Source organism: Ambystoma mexicanum, chromosome 11 (assembly GCF_040938575.1).
Source record: "Ambystoma mexicanum isolate Mex_15411 chromosome 11, UKY_AmexF1_1, whole genome shotgun sequence".
Classification (NCBI taxonomy): domain Eukaryota; kingdom Metazoa; phylum Chordata; class Amphibia; order Caudata; family Ambystomatidae; genus Ambystoma; species Ambystoma mexicanum.
Genome location: NC_090934.1, coordinates 645187307 through 645201837, shown reverse-complemented (window position 1 = coordinate 645201837; position 14531 = coordinate 645187307). Strand labels below are relative to the sequence as shown.

Here is a 14531-nt window from a genome sequence, read left to right as displayed (position 1 = left end):
GACAAGTGACAAAAACACAGGCTTGATCATGGGCCTTCGTCGCGGGTGTGGCATCGCCTGCCGGCTTCCAGGATGCTCCTGCTTAATGCCTGAAGTCACCCAATCAGGAGTGGTTGAAGGTGGGACATAGTTCAAGGGAAGAGCCTGTGATGCAGGCATCGGAGACAAGTTGGACATTTTTTTTTATTATTAAAATGTTTTAGTTTACACAGTTTTAGTTTTATCTTAGTCATACATTTACTGAATCATTTTTCAAAATTGACAATATTCTTTTCTAAACAAAAAAAAAACAACAATTAAAAATATTTACACTATTACAGAATTCATGATCTTAGTCAAAAATTTGATGACAATAAATGTCAATTTTTTGTCCTATCCCAAGAGTATCTGTGCCCATCTCGCTTCAGGGCTGGACGTTTCATTACTAATATTGAAAAAGGTCCTACACAGGGCTCTTTCTTCTTGTAATTCCAGACATATCATGATTAAATGATGTATGGTTTTAGTGATTGCTTCATTTTTGCAAAACCTACAATATTGAAGCTTAGGATCTTGTTGTTTTGTTATCGCTAATCTAACTCTTTTAGGCAAAATATTGAGCTGAAGTTTCATAAACAGTGACCTTATTAGTTTGTTTGGGAAGATCTTCAAATAAAAAGGGAGTTGATTAATTCACACGTTAGGTTCTCTTGGTATCTTCCTTTCTTTGTGATAGTGTTTATACAATCATTGCACATAATTTTCCTCTTTGCATTTTGTGGTCGATTGGTCAGCATTTCTGCTATTAGATCGTCTAGAACACGGATTTGGGTCATTTGTTTGTTGCATTTGGTCAGAGCTTTCGCGCATATAGGATTGGATTGTAACCTCAATACATCAATTGCTGGGAACTTTTCTTCAGAAAATATCTTGCGATTGTCATGGGTATCAGGCAGGTAGTTGGGGCAAGCTGGTTGGAGGCTTGGCAGGCCTGGCATAGGCATACAAAGAACCCATAACAAATCCCTCCTTTTATTCCTTCCTAGTGTTTGTAGTAACTTCCTGGTTACCACTTCCTATTGCCAAACAGGAAGTGCATGATAACTCATGAGCTCTCTAGTGTTTGGGTGTGGCTGGCTATATAAGCCACACCCAAGATTCTTCCAGTGCTTCGTGTTGCTTACTGTGAGCTGTATCAGCAACACACTCGCCGTGCTCTTGATCATCCTACTTCTACTTACCTGCTCCGGATCATCCTGCTTCTGCTTACCTGCTCCGGATCTATCCTACTTCTGCTTACCCGCTCTGGATCATTCAGCTTCAGCTTACCTGGTTCTTACTCCACGCCGCAGCTATCTCCAGTCAAGAGGGGACTTCTACACCGGCACCTGTAAAAACAAAGAAGAACAGCGTTAACACGCGCACAACAGTAACGCTGCGCATACTCATCGAATCTTCCCGCGACGCTGGAATCCAGGTTAGTTGCACGAGCGCAAAAACCCCTGTAAGAAAGAAGAGACATTATTCATTGCACTCGCTCCAATAACACAGACACTTATTTCACTGCGCTCTCTCTCTCTCTAAGCAGTGCATACTTACCAAAAGCCTCCGTGCAAACTTACCTAACCACAAAGTCTCCAGTAGTGATGAACCCAGACTTGAGGAGCTAATACCAAATAATTTCTCCTGCAAGGGAAAGGGAGAGACATTACCAGGCGCGCTCGAATTGAAAGCGCTGCGCAAACCTACCAGCAGCTAGCTTCTACACACAGCGCTACTCACCCACAAAAATACCAGCAAACAAAGACAATACGGACAATTTTGGACACTCAACATTCTCCACGCAACGTTCACTTGTGGGAAGGACTTTCTAGCCAGTGAAGAAACTGGCGCGTTGAACTCTCGGCCTCGCTGTGAAGGCATAAAACAGTGTTTGGCATCTGAACTCAGCCTACAGACATTGGCACCAATCATATAAGTGAATCGCACCCCTGCAAATGCAGGATGGAGTGCACACCCTACTAACGATCACGGTAAGCCCATAGGGGGACATCACAACAGACAGTAAAGAGAAGGGAAAGGCCCAGGGTAATCGGGTGAATTCAGGTCTGAGTGCAAACCTTGTATTTGACAGGTATTCCTCTGGGTGAAACAGGGGAAGTGAAGACTCGGGGTCAAGGGAGGTTCGTCCATCGCTCCTGCAGAGACACATGTGAGTGTGACAGCGATACAAATCCAATTTCTTCAAGGTCACTATTGACGTCAAGGATTGAATGGCTAGCTCAAAGCGTATTCTTACCGCAGGAAATGATGATGGCAAATTCATAATTTTCCTCCAAAAAATGGCCTCAAGTTTGGGCCAGATGTTCGCTGGGAGGTTTATCAGTGATTTACTTCCATACACTATTGCTGGATTCACTTTACTCCTGTAGAAGGTTACAATGGGGTAAAGGAGAATTTACTGTATTTGCCATGCATGGCATAGCCTTGTCTGATGAGGGAGTACATTTTTTTAAAGGCTGGAGTACCCATTCGATTTATCATAATACCCAGATATTTGAACGTTGATACTGCAGGGAGTGGAAGTCTAATGATGTTAAATGTTGGAATCTTATTGTATCTTATTTTTTCTTGTTTTTTGTTATGGACATGATTTTTGTTTTGGAGGTATTTATTTTTAGCTCATTTTTGTCCGTACAAGTTCCCATCGCATCCAGGTTATGTTGTAGACCTTGTGGCGTTTTATCAAGCAGTATGATTTCGTCTGCGTACATCATCAGAGGCACTGGTGTAGAATTTAGTCTTGGGGGATTTGTTACAGGCGATATCATTTCCTGTTCCAGCTCTGCGGTGAACAAATTAAAAAGCATTGCAGCCAATGGACACCCTTGCTTGAGTCTGTTCCATGTCTCGATGAAAGCTGTTTGCACACCCTTTTTTGTCAACCTTACGTGTGTTTTAGTACATGAATAGAGTCATTTAATAGGTTTTAGTATATGTGACAGGCATTTCATTTTTCTAGTTTGTTCCACAGTAGTTGTCGATTTACTATGTCGAAAGCTAAATGCAGATCGACAAAAGCCATCCAAACTGTTGCATTTTGGTATGCCGTTTAGGCATTTCAGTGCCTATCAGGGCAATACTGAGGTTACATTTCGGTTGCTGCCCAACAGGGCATAATAATGGCATATTGGCAGTATCTATGCATATTTCAACAGCAGGGAGAGTGAAACTCGCTGGTGGCCCAGTTTGGCCCATCATCTCCTTTCTATGCAGCCAATCGCGGCAAACCTAGCATTTCGGTATAATCATGCTGGATGTTGCACAGCTTACAGCAGGGGTTAGCAGATGCCCCAAAGCCTGTTTTTGCTCCCATGGGACCAGACAGGAGATTGGAAAATGGAGGATACTGTTCATACAAAGGAAAATGGTGCACAGGGGCAGATTTAATCTGTATAAAACTGGTTAGAGGTAGATGATTTTAGTTTAGCAAGCCACAGAAAAGGGGACATGAAATGTATTGGCTCCACAGATGAGAAGATAGCAACCAACTGGAAATGAAACCGCATGCAGACAGTAGGCACAACTGTCAATATTATTAGTACTCTCTACAATGCGATTCCTAAGAAAGAGTGTTGGGAACAATTTGGTTAAGAAAAAAGGTAGGAATTACAGGACCTGGAGGCATTCATAATCATGTCATTTTTATTTCAGGTTGTTACAAATCCATAAAACATAAAACAACAGTTATCAGTTACATAATATGCCAATCATAAAACCTGAGCATATTGCATATCTCTGATTCAGCGTGACTGATTATTATATAAATAAAAACAAGAATGTTCACACCTGACGATGAAAATAGAAAATGTAAGAATACAATTGATTATTCAAATTAGAAAAATAAAAACCATAACATTAGGGTAGCCCTGCTTTGTCCTCCATCAATGTGGTTCTCCTTGACCAGGCTCTCTTGAAATAGCAAGTAAGGTTGAAAATAACCATCAAATGTGTTGAACCTAGCAAACACATCATTCGAGGCCCATGATGTCTCACGTTTGCATATATCTAAATAAATCAGACAAACTAAATCAAAATGGGTCACAGTTTCATTTTCCCCACAAATACAGCATTGGTGTATTTCCTCTGTGCAGTCCTTCATCTATTTACATGTTACTGCCATCCAAGGAAGTGTAATGAGCCTGGCTTTGGAGAGAAAGAACCTGTAGGGAGTGATGGTCACCTGTGAGAGATGCACTGCTGTCCCATCAAGTGGGGAGACAAGTAAATATGCCCTTACCTGCAGTTTGGAAAACATTTCATCTTCTCTAATCGAGGCAAGAAATTGCGTAACCTTGCTTTTTAGCTCTTGCTAACATAAATAAGGTTTACTGGGGTCTCGGAATACAAATACAGAGATAGTTTTTGCAGCAGTGACTTAACATGTGCTAACTAGCTTACTCCATGGTGGGCTAACTAGCCTACTCCATGGTAACTGTACATAGAGATAAGATTGTCAATCAGGTCATGGAACTATATTAGCCTGCCCACAATGCCTGCCATGCTAAAAATGGTCTCGCAGAAATGATATCTCTTAAACAAATAGAAGCAGTTTTGTGATAAACTAAATTTCTGGGGTCGAAGAAGGGAGCATTAATATGCATTTTAAAAAAAAAAATCTGCATCAACTTTTGAAAGTGATCAACCTTCCTGTAACCCCAGAATGTGCAGCCGTATGAACCAGCAGGAGTAGCTTTGCCCCATACCCCACTAACATATGGTCTTCAAAGAAGCTTTTTTTTATCAGTCAATATTTTTACAAAAGAGCGCAGTGAAAGCAAACGTGGTTGCTGTATTACAAGTAAATGTGATTGCAGTATTACAAGTAAAGTACTAATTCGTAAATCTGACTTTCTAGTTGTCACAAGGACTTTAATTTTTAGCTACAGTCTGTATGGAAGGTCTTCCTGTGGACTTGATGGTGGAGTCGGGAAAAGGTGTTTCACTGCGTATTGCATGATGTTTACAGCAGCTAATAACCATGAAGTTCTGTCCCCACCTATCAACTTATTCCAGCATGTCTCTTCATCCATAAGTGTGAAGTTGGATAAGGTATGGTGGAGGTATTTAGACCTTATCCAGGGGGGGAGTGGCTAGCGTGCACGGAGTGAGGAAGCAGCCTGGATGAGCTCCCATCCAAGATCCTACATACAATCCTTTGGCAGCCGAACAAAAGAACACACTCGGCGGCATACACCAATATATCCTGCACAAACCTTTTGCCAACCATCCGGTGTGTTCTCTGAAGTGAATCGGACCCGCGAACTGTGAAAAAGTTTGCCTCCTCGAGATGCCCCTGTGGCCCCAAAATGGCACCGGCGGCTCCTGCCGTTTAACTGGCGAGAAGACAGAACCACGGAGCAGCCGCAACGCCGGCAGCTGGTGCCTTGCTGATGCCTGCGGTGGGGGACAGCCCGGGAGCATTTGCTGGCTCCCATCGCTGGAGGAGTGGAGTTGCGGGCGGTGCTGCGCGCTGTCCTGGAGGCGCTGCACCATCCACTGGGAGAGCAGAGAAACACCTGTGTTCCCTGCGGGGGCGTGCCTGCTGGGCCGCAACCGCGGACAAGGACGGAGCCGGGGTGCTGCTGAGGCTGCTGAGCAAGAGTGGCATGACCAAAAAGCGGCCCCTGCCCCCCGCGGCTAGAAGCTGCCGAGCCTGAGCGGAGGAGTGGAGGGGCGACCCTGCCATCCTTGGACTGCCGAGGAGTGGCTGGGCCTTGGAACCGAGGGAGTTTCAGACGGCCCCAACCGAGAAGGAGAGCCCCAGCAAGTGCGAGCGGCCAGGGGATGGCAACACACAGGTCAGTGGATGCGCACCCCTGACCCATAGAGCGAGAGGACCTGAGGCTTGCATGGGGGGAGCATGTGGAGCCGGACGGGGATGTGCCCAGTGAAACTCACTTGCATGCGCCTGACTCTGGGGAAGTGGCAACGGAAGAACTACTCCGCCAGGAAAGATTAAACATTAGCAGAGATGGCCTCCACCACAGCGCGCCTGGCGAGACCCCAGTGAGGCAGCACATACCCTGCAGGCATGCGTGGGGGACCGCGCGCTTCTCCTGAGCAGCCAGAGGGGACCCGGAGCGGCATCACGGACCCATAGCCAAAGGCCTACTTCTGGGACTGCAGACCAACCAGGACACCTAAATCACAGCACAAATTGGCGCGCCCAGGGCTGCGGGGCCCGGCCCAGGCTCCCAGCATTATAGAACGCTGCCCCCAATCAATGGGACATTTGGAACTAAAGTCGTAACAATATAAGCAACAAAATACCACGCAAACTCGCAACCATGCATTACTTGTGCACTTCTGCCTCCAAGAAACAATGTCAACACCACACACGCCGACGACCACCTACCTCGGCCAACTTATGAACTTGAGGGGGCTACTCAACGGAGGGGCCTACAACAAGAAACACTATCCCGCGATCACAGAGGCACACACAAACAGGAACCTGCGACACTGGAGGATTGGTGCGATCGAGCACCCAACTGAGGGCCTAGACAACAAGGTTAGGCAATGTCCCCCCCGAGGGGAAAGGAACAAACCAACATCCTGGAATCCTTTGCAGTGGTCTGCCCAAAGGAACAGAGGTCAGAACCTGAGAACCCTGACCCTACCCAGAAAGCTCCAGAGGAACACGCCAAGGATGCACAAGTACTAGAAGCAATATCGGGACTCCGTTCATTCATCAACACCAAGATAGAGGAAGTGAAATCGGACTTGCAGTTAATGCGCCAAGATATGCGCAACCTTGCAGAACGAGTGACAACCACTGAATCCAACCAACAAGAGTTGGACACAGCGATGAAAGAGGTCCGATCCAAAGTAGAGGAACTAGAAAAACCCAACAGGGTGCTGGAGGAGAGGGCTGAAGATGCCGAAGGAAGATCTAGGCGCAACAATGTCTGCCTACTCAGGGTTCCGGAGGGACTTGAGGGACGCAATCCCACTGGCTTCGTAGAATCACTGCTGCAACAGGAGGTGGGCACCGGCAAGCTCTCTCAGGGATTTGCTGTCGAGAGAGCACACAGGGCACTCCAGTAAAAACCACCACCGGGCTCATACCCTCGCCCGATCATAGGTAAGATTCTGAACTTCCAAGATAAGGAGATGATACTAGGTTACTCACGTGAAGAGGGGGCAATAAGCAGGGAAAACGCAAAGATAACAATATACCCGTACTATACCCTGACGGTCCAGAGGTCGAGAAACTCCTATATTCCAATTAAAGCCAGGCTGAGACAATTGAACCCCAAGTACATGCTACTCTACCCTTCCAGGCTCAAGATCATACACAAGGGACGGGCCATCTTCTTAGAGACTCCAGCGGCAGCAAACATGTGGCTCGAGCACAATAATATGGCTGACGACGAAGAACCAAAGACATGCTCGCAACACTGACACTGCAGGACCCCACAAAAGGAACTCTGCCCGGGACAGGCTAACACCCACACCTGAATCTCTGTCGATAAGGATGGGGGGCCTGCCACGCTGCCCAACCCGCACCAAATGACACGACCCCATGATCGAAACCGATGCTGGCCTGTTGCCACTGCATTGCAACATGCCAAGGAAGGCTTGGAAAGGCCAAGAGATGGCGGGGGCACCCAAGCACCGCCCAAGTGGCACAACTGCTGGGTGCAGTTGGTTGAGTTTACTAAGTTACTGTTTAAAATGTTCTGTACTCTTTGTCACAATACACATCCAGTATCAGAGCGCAACAGAGACACTGATCAAGACAATGCAACATGATGATGGCAGATAACATCAGGGTGATGACGTGGAACGTCAGGGGGATGGGCTCCTACATGCACAGGAACAGAAACACACCTAACAACAGAGGACAACAGAATATCGGAATGGTGGGAGGGACAGAGCTTTGGCGCCCCCTAGTCCAAATACGTAAGAGGAGTCTATACCTGGATTGACAGCTAAGTGCCCTTCAGGCTACACTCAAAGGAAGCTGATGCGGAGGGAAGATTCTTGATACTCAATGGCAGCATTGAGCAGCAAGAAGTATGCATTGTCAACACTTACCTCCCCAAAAACGGCATCCCGGCGTACCTGTCTCAGATAAGTGCCAAATTAACATCCTATCAGGATGGATTGTGCATGTGGGGGTGCGATTTCAACTGCACACGAGATGGCACGCTGGATAGGGCTAGACCCTCACCATCACCGGCCTCCTCCTCCCAGTCTCGGTTGAACAAAGTACTAGAGAACCTCGACCTGGCTGAGGTGTGGAGGGAACTCCACCCAAATGACAGAGCATACTCATATTTTTCGTCTCCCCACACACTGTACACCAGGATCGATTACTTACTAGTTGACATGCAGCACTTAACTCAAGTTGAATCAATATCATATCTAGGCAGAACAATATCAGAGCACTCTCCACTACTTATGGAATGGAAGACTAGAGAGTCCAGACCACCTATACCAATGTGGCGTATGCCGACTGAAGCCCTCATTGATGGGGCCTTCAGAGAAGACCTCCGGGTCAAAATACAAGAATACTTAGAGACCAATATAGGTTCTGTGGAGGGCTGGGCACGATGTGGGAAGCGCTAAAAGTGGTTATTAGGGTGGAGGTTATTGCAAGCGCCGGGGGCATAAGGAGAACCCTACGGAGAGAACTAGAGGTGGGGGGAGGGAAAAATCACCCAGCTCGAAGCCACGGCACCCAAAACAAGGGAAACAGAGGAGGACTTAGCCATAGTCAGAGACAACTGCCAGAACGCATGGGCTAGATTAACTAAATTTGATTACATAACTAGGGCCACTCAAATGCATGCTGAAGGTGATAAAATAGGCAGACTTATATTCTGGTTATGCAAAAAAGAACATCCAAAATACCCAATTGCTGAAATAAAACCCCCCACTGGAGAGACCTGCAGAACACAACTAGAAATTAACAAGACACTTAGCCAATTCTATGCCCAGCTGTACAGTCACACGACAATAATACAGCAGGGCGACATACTAGACACCCTTGAAGAAATAGGCCTCCCTGTGTTAGACGAAGCCCAGGCATCTACCCTTAATGAGGATTTTTCGCTGAAGGACAAAACCGAGGCAATTAAATCACTGTCCACGGGTAAGACTCCAGGCACAGACGGACTGCCTCCTGAGCTATACAAAACATACGGTGAGACCCTGGCCCCCATCCTCCTTGAAGTCCTTAGAGATTCCTACGAAAGAGGGACCTTGCCCAAAAGCATGAGGGAGATGCTGATAGTACCAATCCCCAAACCTGGGATACCCAGAGATGAGTGTGGGTCATACCGACCGTTGGCAATGCTCAACTATGATATTAAAATACTAACCACCATTCTCGCACAGAGACTCGCCAAGGTGATAGGCACACTAATACACAAAGACCAAAAAGGGTTTATACTGGGTCAGAACACGGCGGCAAATCTGTGCCGACTACAACACATAGTGGCCCAAACAAAAAATCTACAACTATCGTATGCGTTGGTCTCTGTGGATGCCAAAAAAACATTTGATTCCATCTACTGGGAATGGCTCCTTGAGGTCTTGAGACAGTTCGGGTTGGGGCCCCCTTCATCAGATGGATAAAAATACTATACCAATCACCGGTGGCCAGGGTTAAGACTGGGAAGATGGTGTCAGGACTATGGAACATTCAGAGGGGTACCAGGCAGGGTTGCCCACTGTCGCCCATGTTATATATCCTGGGCCTAGAGCCACTAGCCATATTCATGCGGGAGCAATTCTTCGACGCTGGCATCAGGATACGGGGAGAACATCACATCATCTCACTATAAGCAGATGACGTCCTATTGTACCTTAGGGACCCCCACCTCAATTTACCAACAATCTTGGAGGTGTTAGAGAACTTTGCTCGGGTCTCAGGGATCTCCTTTAATAAAGAAAATATTCCCTCTGGCTGCCCAGGCTGCACGCACTGAAACTAGCCTCCCAACGGTAGGGATCCAATGGAAGGCCCACACCTTTAAATATCTGGGAGTTAACATCTGGCACATTCGAGAACAAACACACGGGGGCAACACACAGGTGGCGGTGCACGGGCTTAGAAAATCGATGACATTTTTGTCAGAATTACCATTATCAATGATGGGCAGAGCTGCAATAGCTAAAATTATAGTACTGCCGAGATTTCTGTATTTCTTTCACAACATACATCACCTTATTCCTTCACCCTTATTCCGGGTACTGGAAAGCCTGATGAGAGAACAACTCTGGAACAACACTAGACACAAAATATCCCTGAACACACTGACATTGCCGTATAAAGCGGGTGGAATCCAACTCTCAGACCTAGGGAAATACTATCAAGCCGCACAACTAAACCATGAGGCCAAATGGATGTCCGATGAACATACCCCGGAAACCAGATTGCTCCGGCAACACGTGGCCCCAGCAAACTTGAAAGAGATACTATGGGTCCCGGCAGACTGCCTAAGAGAAACTCTGATGCTTGTAGAGCTGGGCAAAAGGGTCTGGGATAGAACCCAGAAGCGCACCAAGAGAGTACACTCCTACTCTATGGACATACCTATAGCAGCAGGAGTATGCAAAGGGAAAACGGACCTAGCCCTAATGAGACAATGGGAAGGGTACGGTATCTACACCTGGGGAGACACGTACACAGAAGGAACTTTCAGGGAATTCGAGTCCATGGTAGCCGAGGAGTGCCTGCCCAAGGGCCAATTTCTATGGTATAGGAAAGTCAGAGAATGTGCCAAATCAAAGTGGCAAGGGTGGCCGGAAGAGCCAGTACTGGACCCACTAGCAACACTGCTATACAGCCTGGGTGACGGCTGGAAACCAATATCCAGACTGTATGCCCAACTATCAGACAGACCCAAACCCAAAAGCGAGTCTTTAAAAATGAAGTTGGAACTGGACCTGGGGGAAGAAATCACAGAGGAAGAATGGGAGAGAGTATCACGCTTTCCCAGAGAAATGTCGAGAAACGCCCCATTTAGACTAATTCAACTGCAAGTTCTACACAGGGCGTACATGACACCAGGGAAAATAGCCAAAATCAGCAGGTCCGGTGACCCACTGTGTCCTCGATGCAGACTAGAGTGAGCGGGGATGGCGCACCTGTTCTGGGGGTGCCCAAAGATCCAAACGTTCTCGTCCAGAGTGGAGCAAGCCTGCAGAAGATCAGGAATGACTCGATATACATGGTCCCCGAAGGAGTGCTTACTTGGTGCATACCCAAGAATAAGCAAACTGTGACACATAGTGAAGCTCATGGACATGGCATGCGTGCTAGCCAAAAGATCCATAGCCATGACGTGGAAATCCTCAAAAGGCCCACACATTGAGAGATGGTACAAAGAACTAGAACACTGGACAGGGGCCGAAACAAAGGTGTGGGGAGATGGAGTAGACAAAGCAGGAGGAGAGACAAGCCCGACATTTGAAGATTGGAAAGCACTAACACGAGACATGTTCCTTCCGTCGGATGACAAACCCCCCTGAACCACCCCCTAACCAACGAAATAACACTGAATCAGATTTGAAACCCAAAGTCCCATGAAAACACTTATAGATTCACAAGACTCAACACTTATCCGCCAGTTCAACACTCAGGAAACTCTACGCTGAAGATCTACATGAACCGGGGGGAAATCCCTAGTGGGCTCAAAAAGAGACCAGTTGTTTAGTTGTTACTGTTCAAAGTTCTGACATTATATTTGTTTTCCCTCTCTTTCCCTTCCCCAGCCTTTCACCTCTTCGATTACTCCCTCTCCTTCCCCTTCCTCCTGCTAGGAACCCCTACTCCCCCTCTTTATAGAAATGATGCTTTATCTGATTATTATGTAAATGCTACTAAACGTTAAATGCCAATAAAAATATTTTAAAATAAAATTCGACCTTATCCCGTAGGTCCCTGAGCACGTGAGAAGAAGGTGACGTATCATCTCTTTAGCAGTGGACGAAAAGCAGAATCGACAGGTGGATGAATTTGTGACGCCTCTGATTTCACAGATTTCGTTGATTGCTAGCAAATTTAGTCATCTTCTTTTTTTTATGGAACGCTTCCCGAATTTGGGTGTCATCCTTGCACAGGGGCCATGCTAATCTTCTCTCTATCGGTCCAATTTTAGTATATGTGCTACCGAAGCAAGCACATTTAGTCGTATTCTTAACAGTAAGTTTCTTGCCGCTCTGCTCGGAAATAACTTGATGTAAGTTTGCAGTTCATCAAGTTTCTTTGTGTTAGGCGGTAGGTGAGTTGTTAGTTTATTTGTTTTGGCCTGTTCCTGGGTTCGCAACCAATCTAGTTCTCTCAGTTTTTTTTTAAATTCTTACTGGATTGTTTATGAGGTCCTCTTCCCCGCTCTCGACCAGTTGCAGTAGGGCAGCATTGTCTGTGCTCCATTTGGAGAGAATTTTGCAAGTAACTGCTGTTATTTCTTGATTCACGAGGGCGTAGAAGAAGGGGTCGTTAGGCACCTTGCATTTCCTATATAGCATCAGGGTGTTACAGTTGATTGTGCCCTGTAAGGAAAGAAGACTGAGTTCCTGTCTAATAGATGGGACCGCGGTCAAATTGGGAAGACCCAGAACGGATCTCCAAAACAGTGGTTCTAATTTAGGCCATATTTCAGAAGGAATATTAGGCATTGCATCAGCACCGCAAGTTAGTGTTGGTACCACATTCTTTTTGTAGAAATCCCGAACCGGAATTGTGGTGTATCGGCCAAATTTGATGTCGATGGCTTTGCTTTGTCATAGAGGGCGCTCTGCATGGCTTTTTCGTTCTTGGTGCTATCAAGTGATACTCCCAGGTATTTGAAATCTCTTACCTTCTCTATTACACTATTGCTCAAAAAGAGTGAAGCTCTTTCGTTCCTAGTGGTTGTTTTTCCTATGATGATTATTTTTGTTTTTTTCTCGTTTATCTCTAGGTTGTTCTTTCCAATGTATTGTTAAAGGTTATTCATTTGGCATTGTAGACCTATGGGAATATAGTCCAGTATAATTAGATCATCTGCATATAGCAGACAGCTAATTTTTGTTGTGCCCATTTTGGGTGGAAATGAACACACTGACAGCTCTGTTGCCTGAAAGTCACCTAGGTAGGTCCAAAAAAGGGCTGGAGCCAAGGGACAGCCCTGTTTCACTCTTCTTGATGTTACAATCTCTGCTGAGAGAGTACCTTGTTGGTTAAAGCATACTCTCATGTTCGTATTGCTGTACAAGGATTTGATTGGCTCCAGGATTTCGCTTGGGTAGTTCGAAGATGATAATTTGGACCAGAGCCTTGCTCTGTCGACTCGATCAAATGCCTGGGTAAGGTCTATAAAAGCGACAAATATGTGTGGGCTTCCCTCAAAGACCTTGCTTTTTAGTGAGCTAAGAATGAGGATGTTCACATTTGTTGCTATGTTTTTCTTGAACCCAGTTTGCAGTTGGTCATTGCTTGGAGTTTGGCATGCCCATGATGTAAAACTCCTCAGTAGTAAGGAGCCAAATACTTTGCCTATCGGATCCAACAGGGCACTTGGGTGGCAGTTGGCCAGATCCTTTTTGTTGCACTTTCAAATATCGGGACCACATTAGCTGAATTCCAGGAAGGGGGAATGGTTCTTGATTCCGCACATATGCCGAAGATCTTGCTAAGGAGGGCTGCCCAGGCTTCCAGATGATTATTCAAGTCGAAGTTGATTATGCCGTCCAGCCTTGGAGCTCAGGAGTTCTTTAGTTTCTTTATAAATTCGAGGATAACTTTTTGATCATCGAGTCTTATCCAAGACGAGATAGGCCATGCGATTTCCATCTGACAGTTGGCAAGAAGTTGGAACAGTGTCTCCAAGTATCTCATCCAGGTTTGTTCTCCAATCCCATTCTGTATTGTGTCTGTTGATGTTGTTGCTGTGGATGGCAGGAGGGACCAAAATTCCCTTGCGTGCCCGCCACTAATCGCCTTAGGCACATTTTCGGCATCTTGTTGGTATAAGTTGGAGCGATAAGATCATAAGCAAGTTTTGTAAATTCTAGTTGCTGTTGCAACTATAGTTGATGCCAATTGGGGTTCAAGGTTACGTGCCTTTCTTTTTGTTTTCCGTAGTTCAAGTCTTTTTGCTACCACAAGTTTGTCATAGACGTGAGGCTTTAGATGTGGGCCAGCTTTTTTCTTCTGTGTCACTTGTTTGTATGCTGTGAGTAGGGGGAGGTAGTTAACCTGAGCTGCATTGACACTGTTAAGAAGGGCGATGTAGTTAGCGGTCAGGGCTCTTATGGCTCCTGCTGTCAATCTAAGTCTGTTGCTTTGATTGTTAGCTTCCAGTTCAGATGACATTTTCTCATATGTTGGAGCGTTTGCAGCCCAGGTGGTGAGTAGGAGCTTATGGTCGCTGGTGTGATTCTTATAACTTCAAAGGATGTTGTCGCTTGTTGGAGGGGTCTGGAGACAAATATATGGTCAACCATTGCTTGCGAATCATCTCGTTCCCATGATGGCACACAATTTGGATCTGGAA

At 46.1% G+C, this 14531-nt stretch overlaps 1 non-coding gene across 1 annotated transcript; it reads right to left on the bottom strand.

The window, feature by feature from the left end:
- Nucleotides 1-12069: 12069 nt before the first annotated feature.
- Nucleotides 12070-12176, bottom strand: LOC138505354 (U6 spliceosomal RNA). The gene has a single exon (XR_011280153.1). It is a non-coding gene; the product is annotated as a U6 spliceosomal RNA (small nuclear RNA).
- Nucleotides 12177-14531: the final 2355 nt, after the last annotated feature.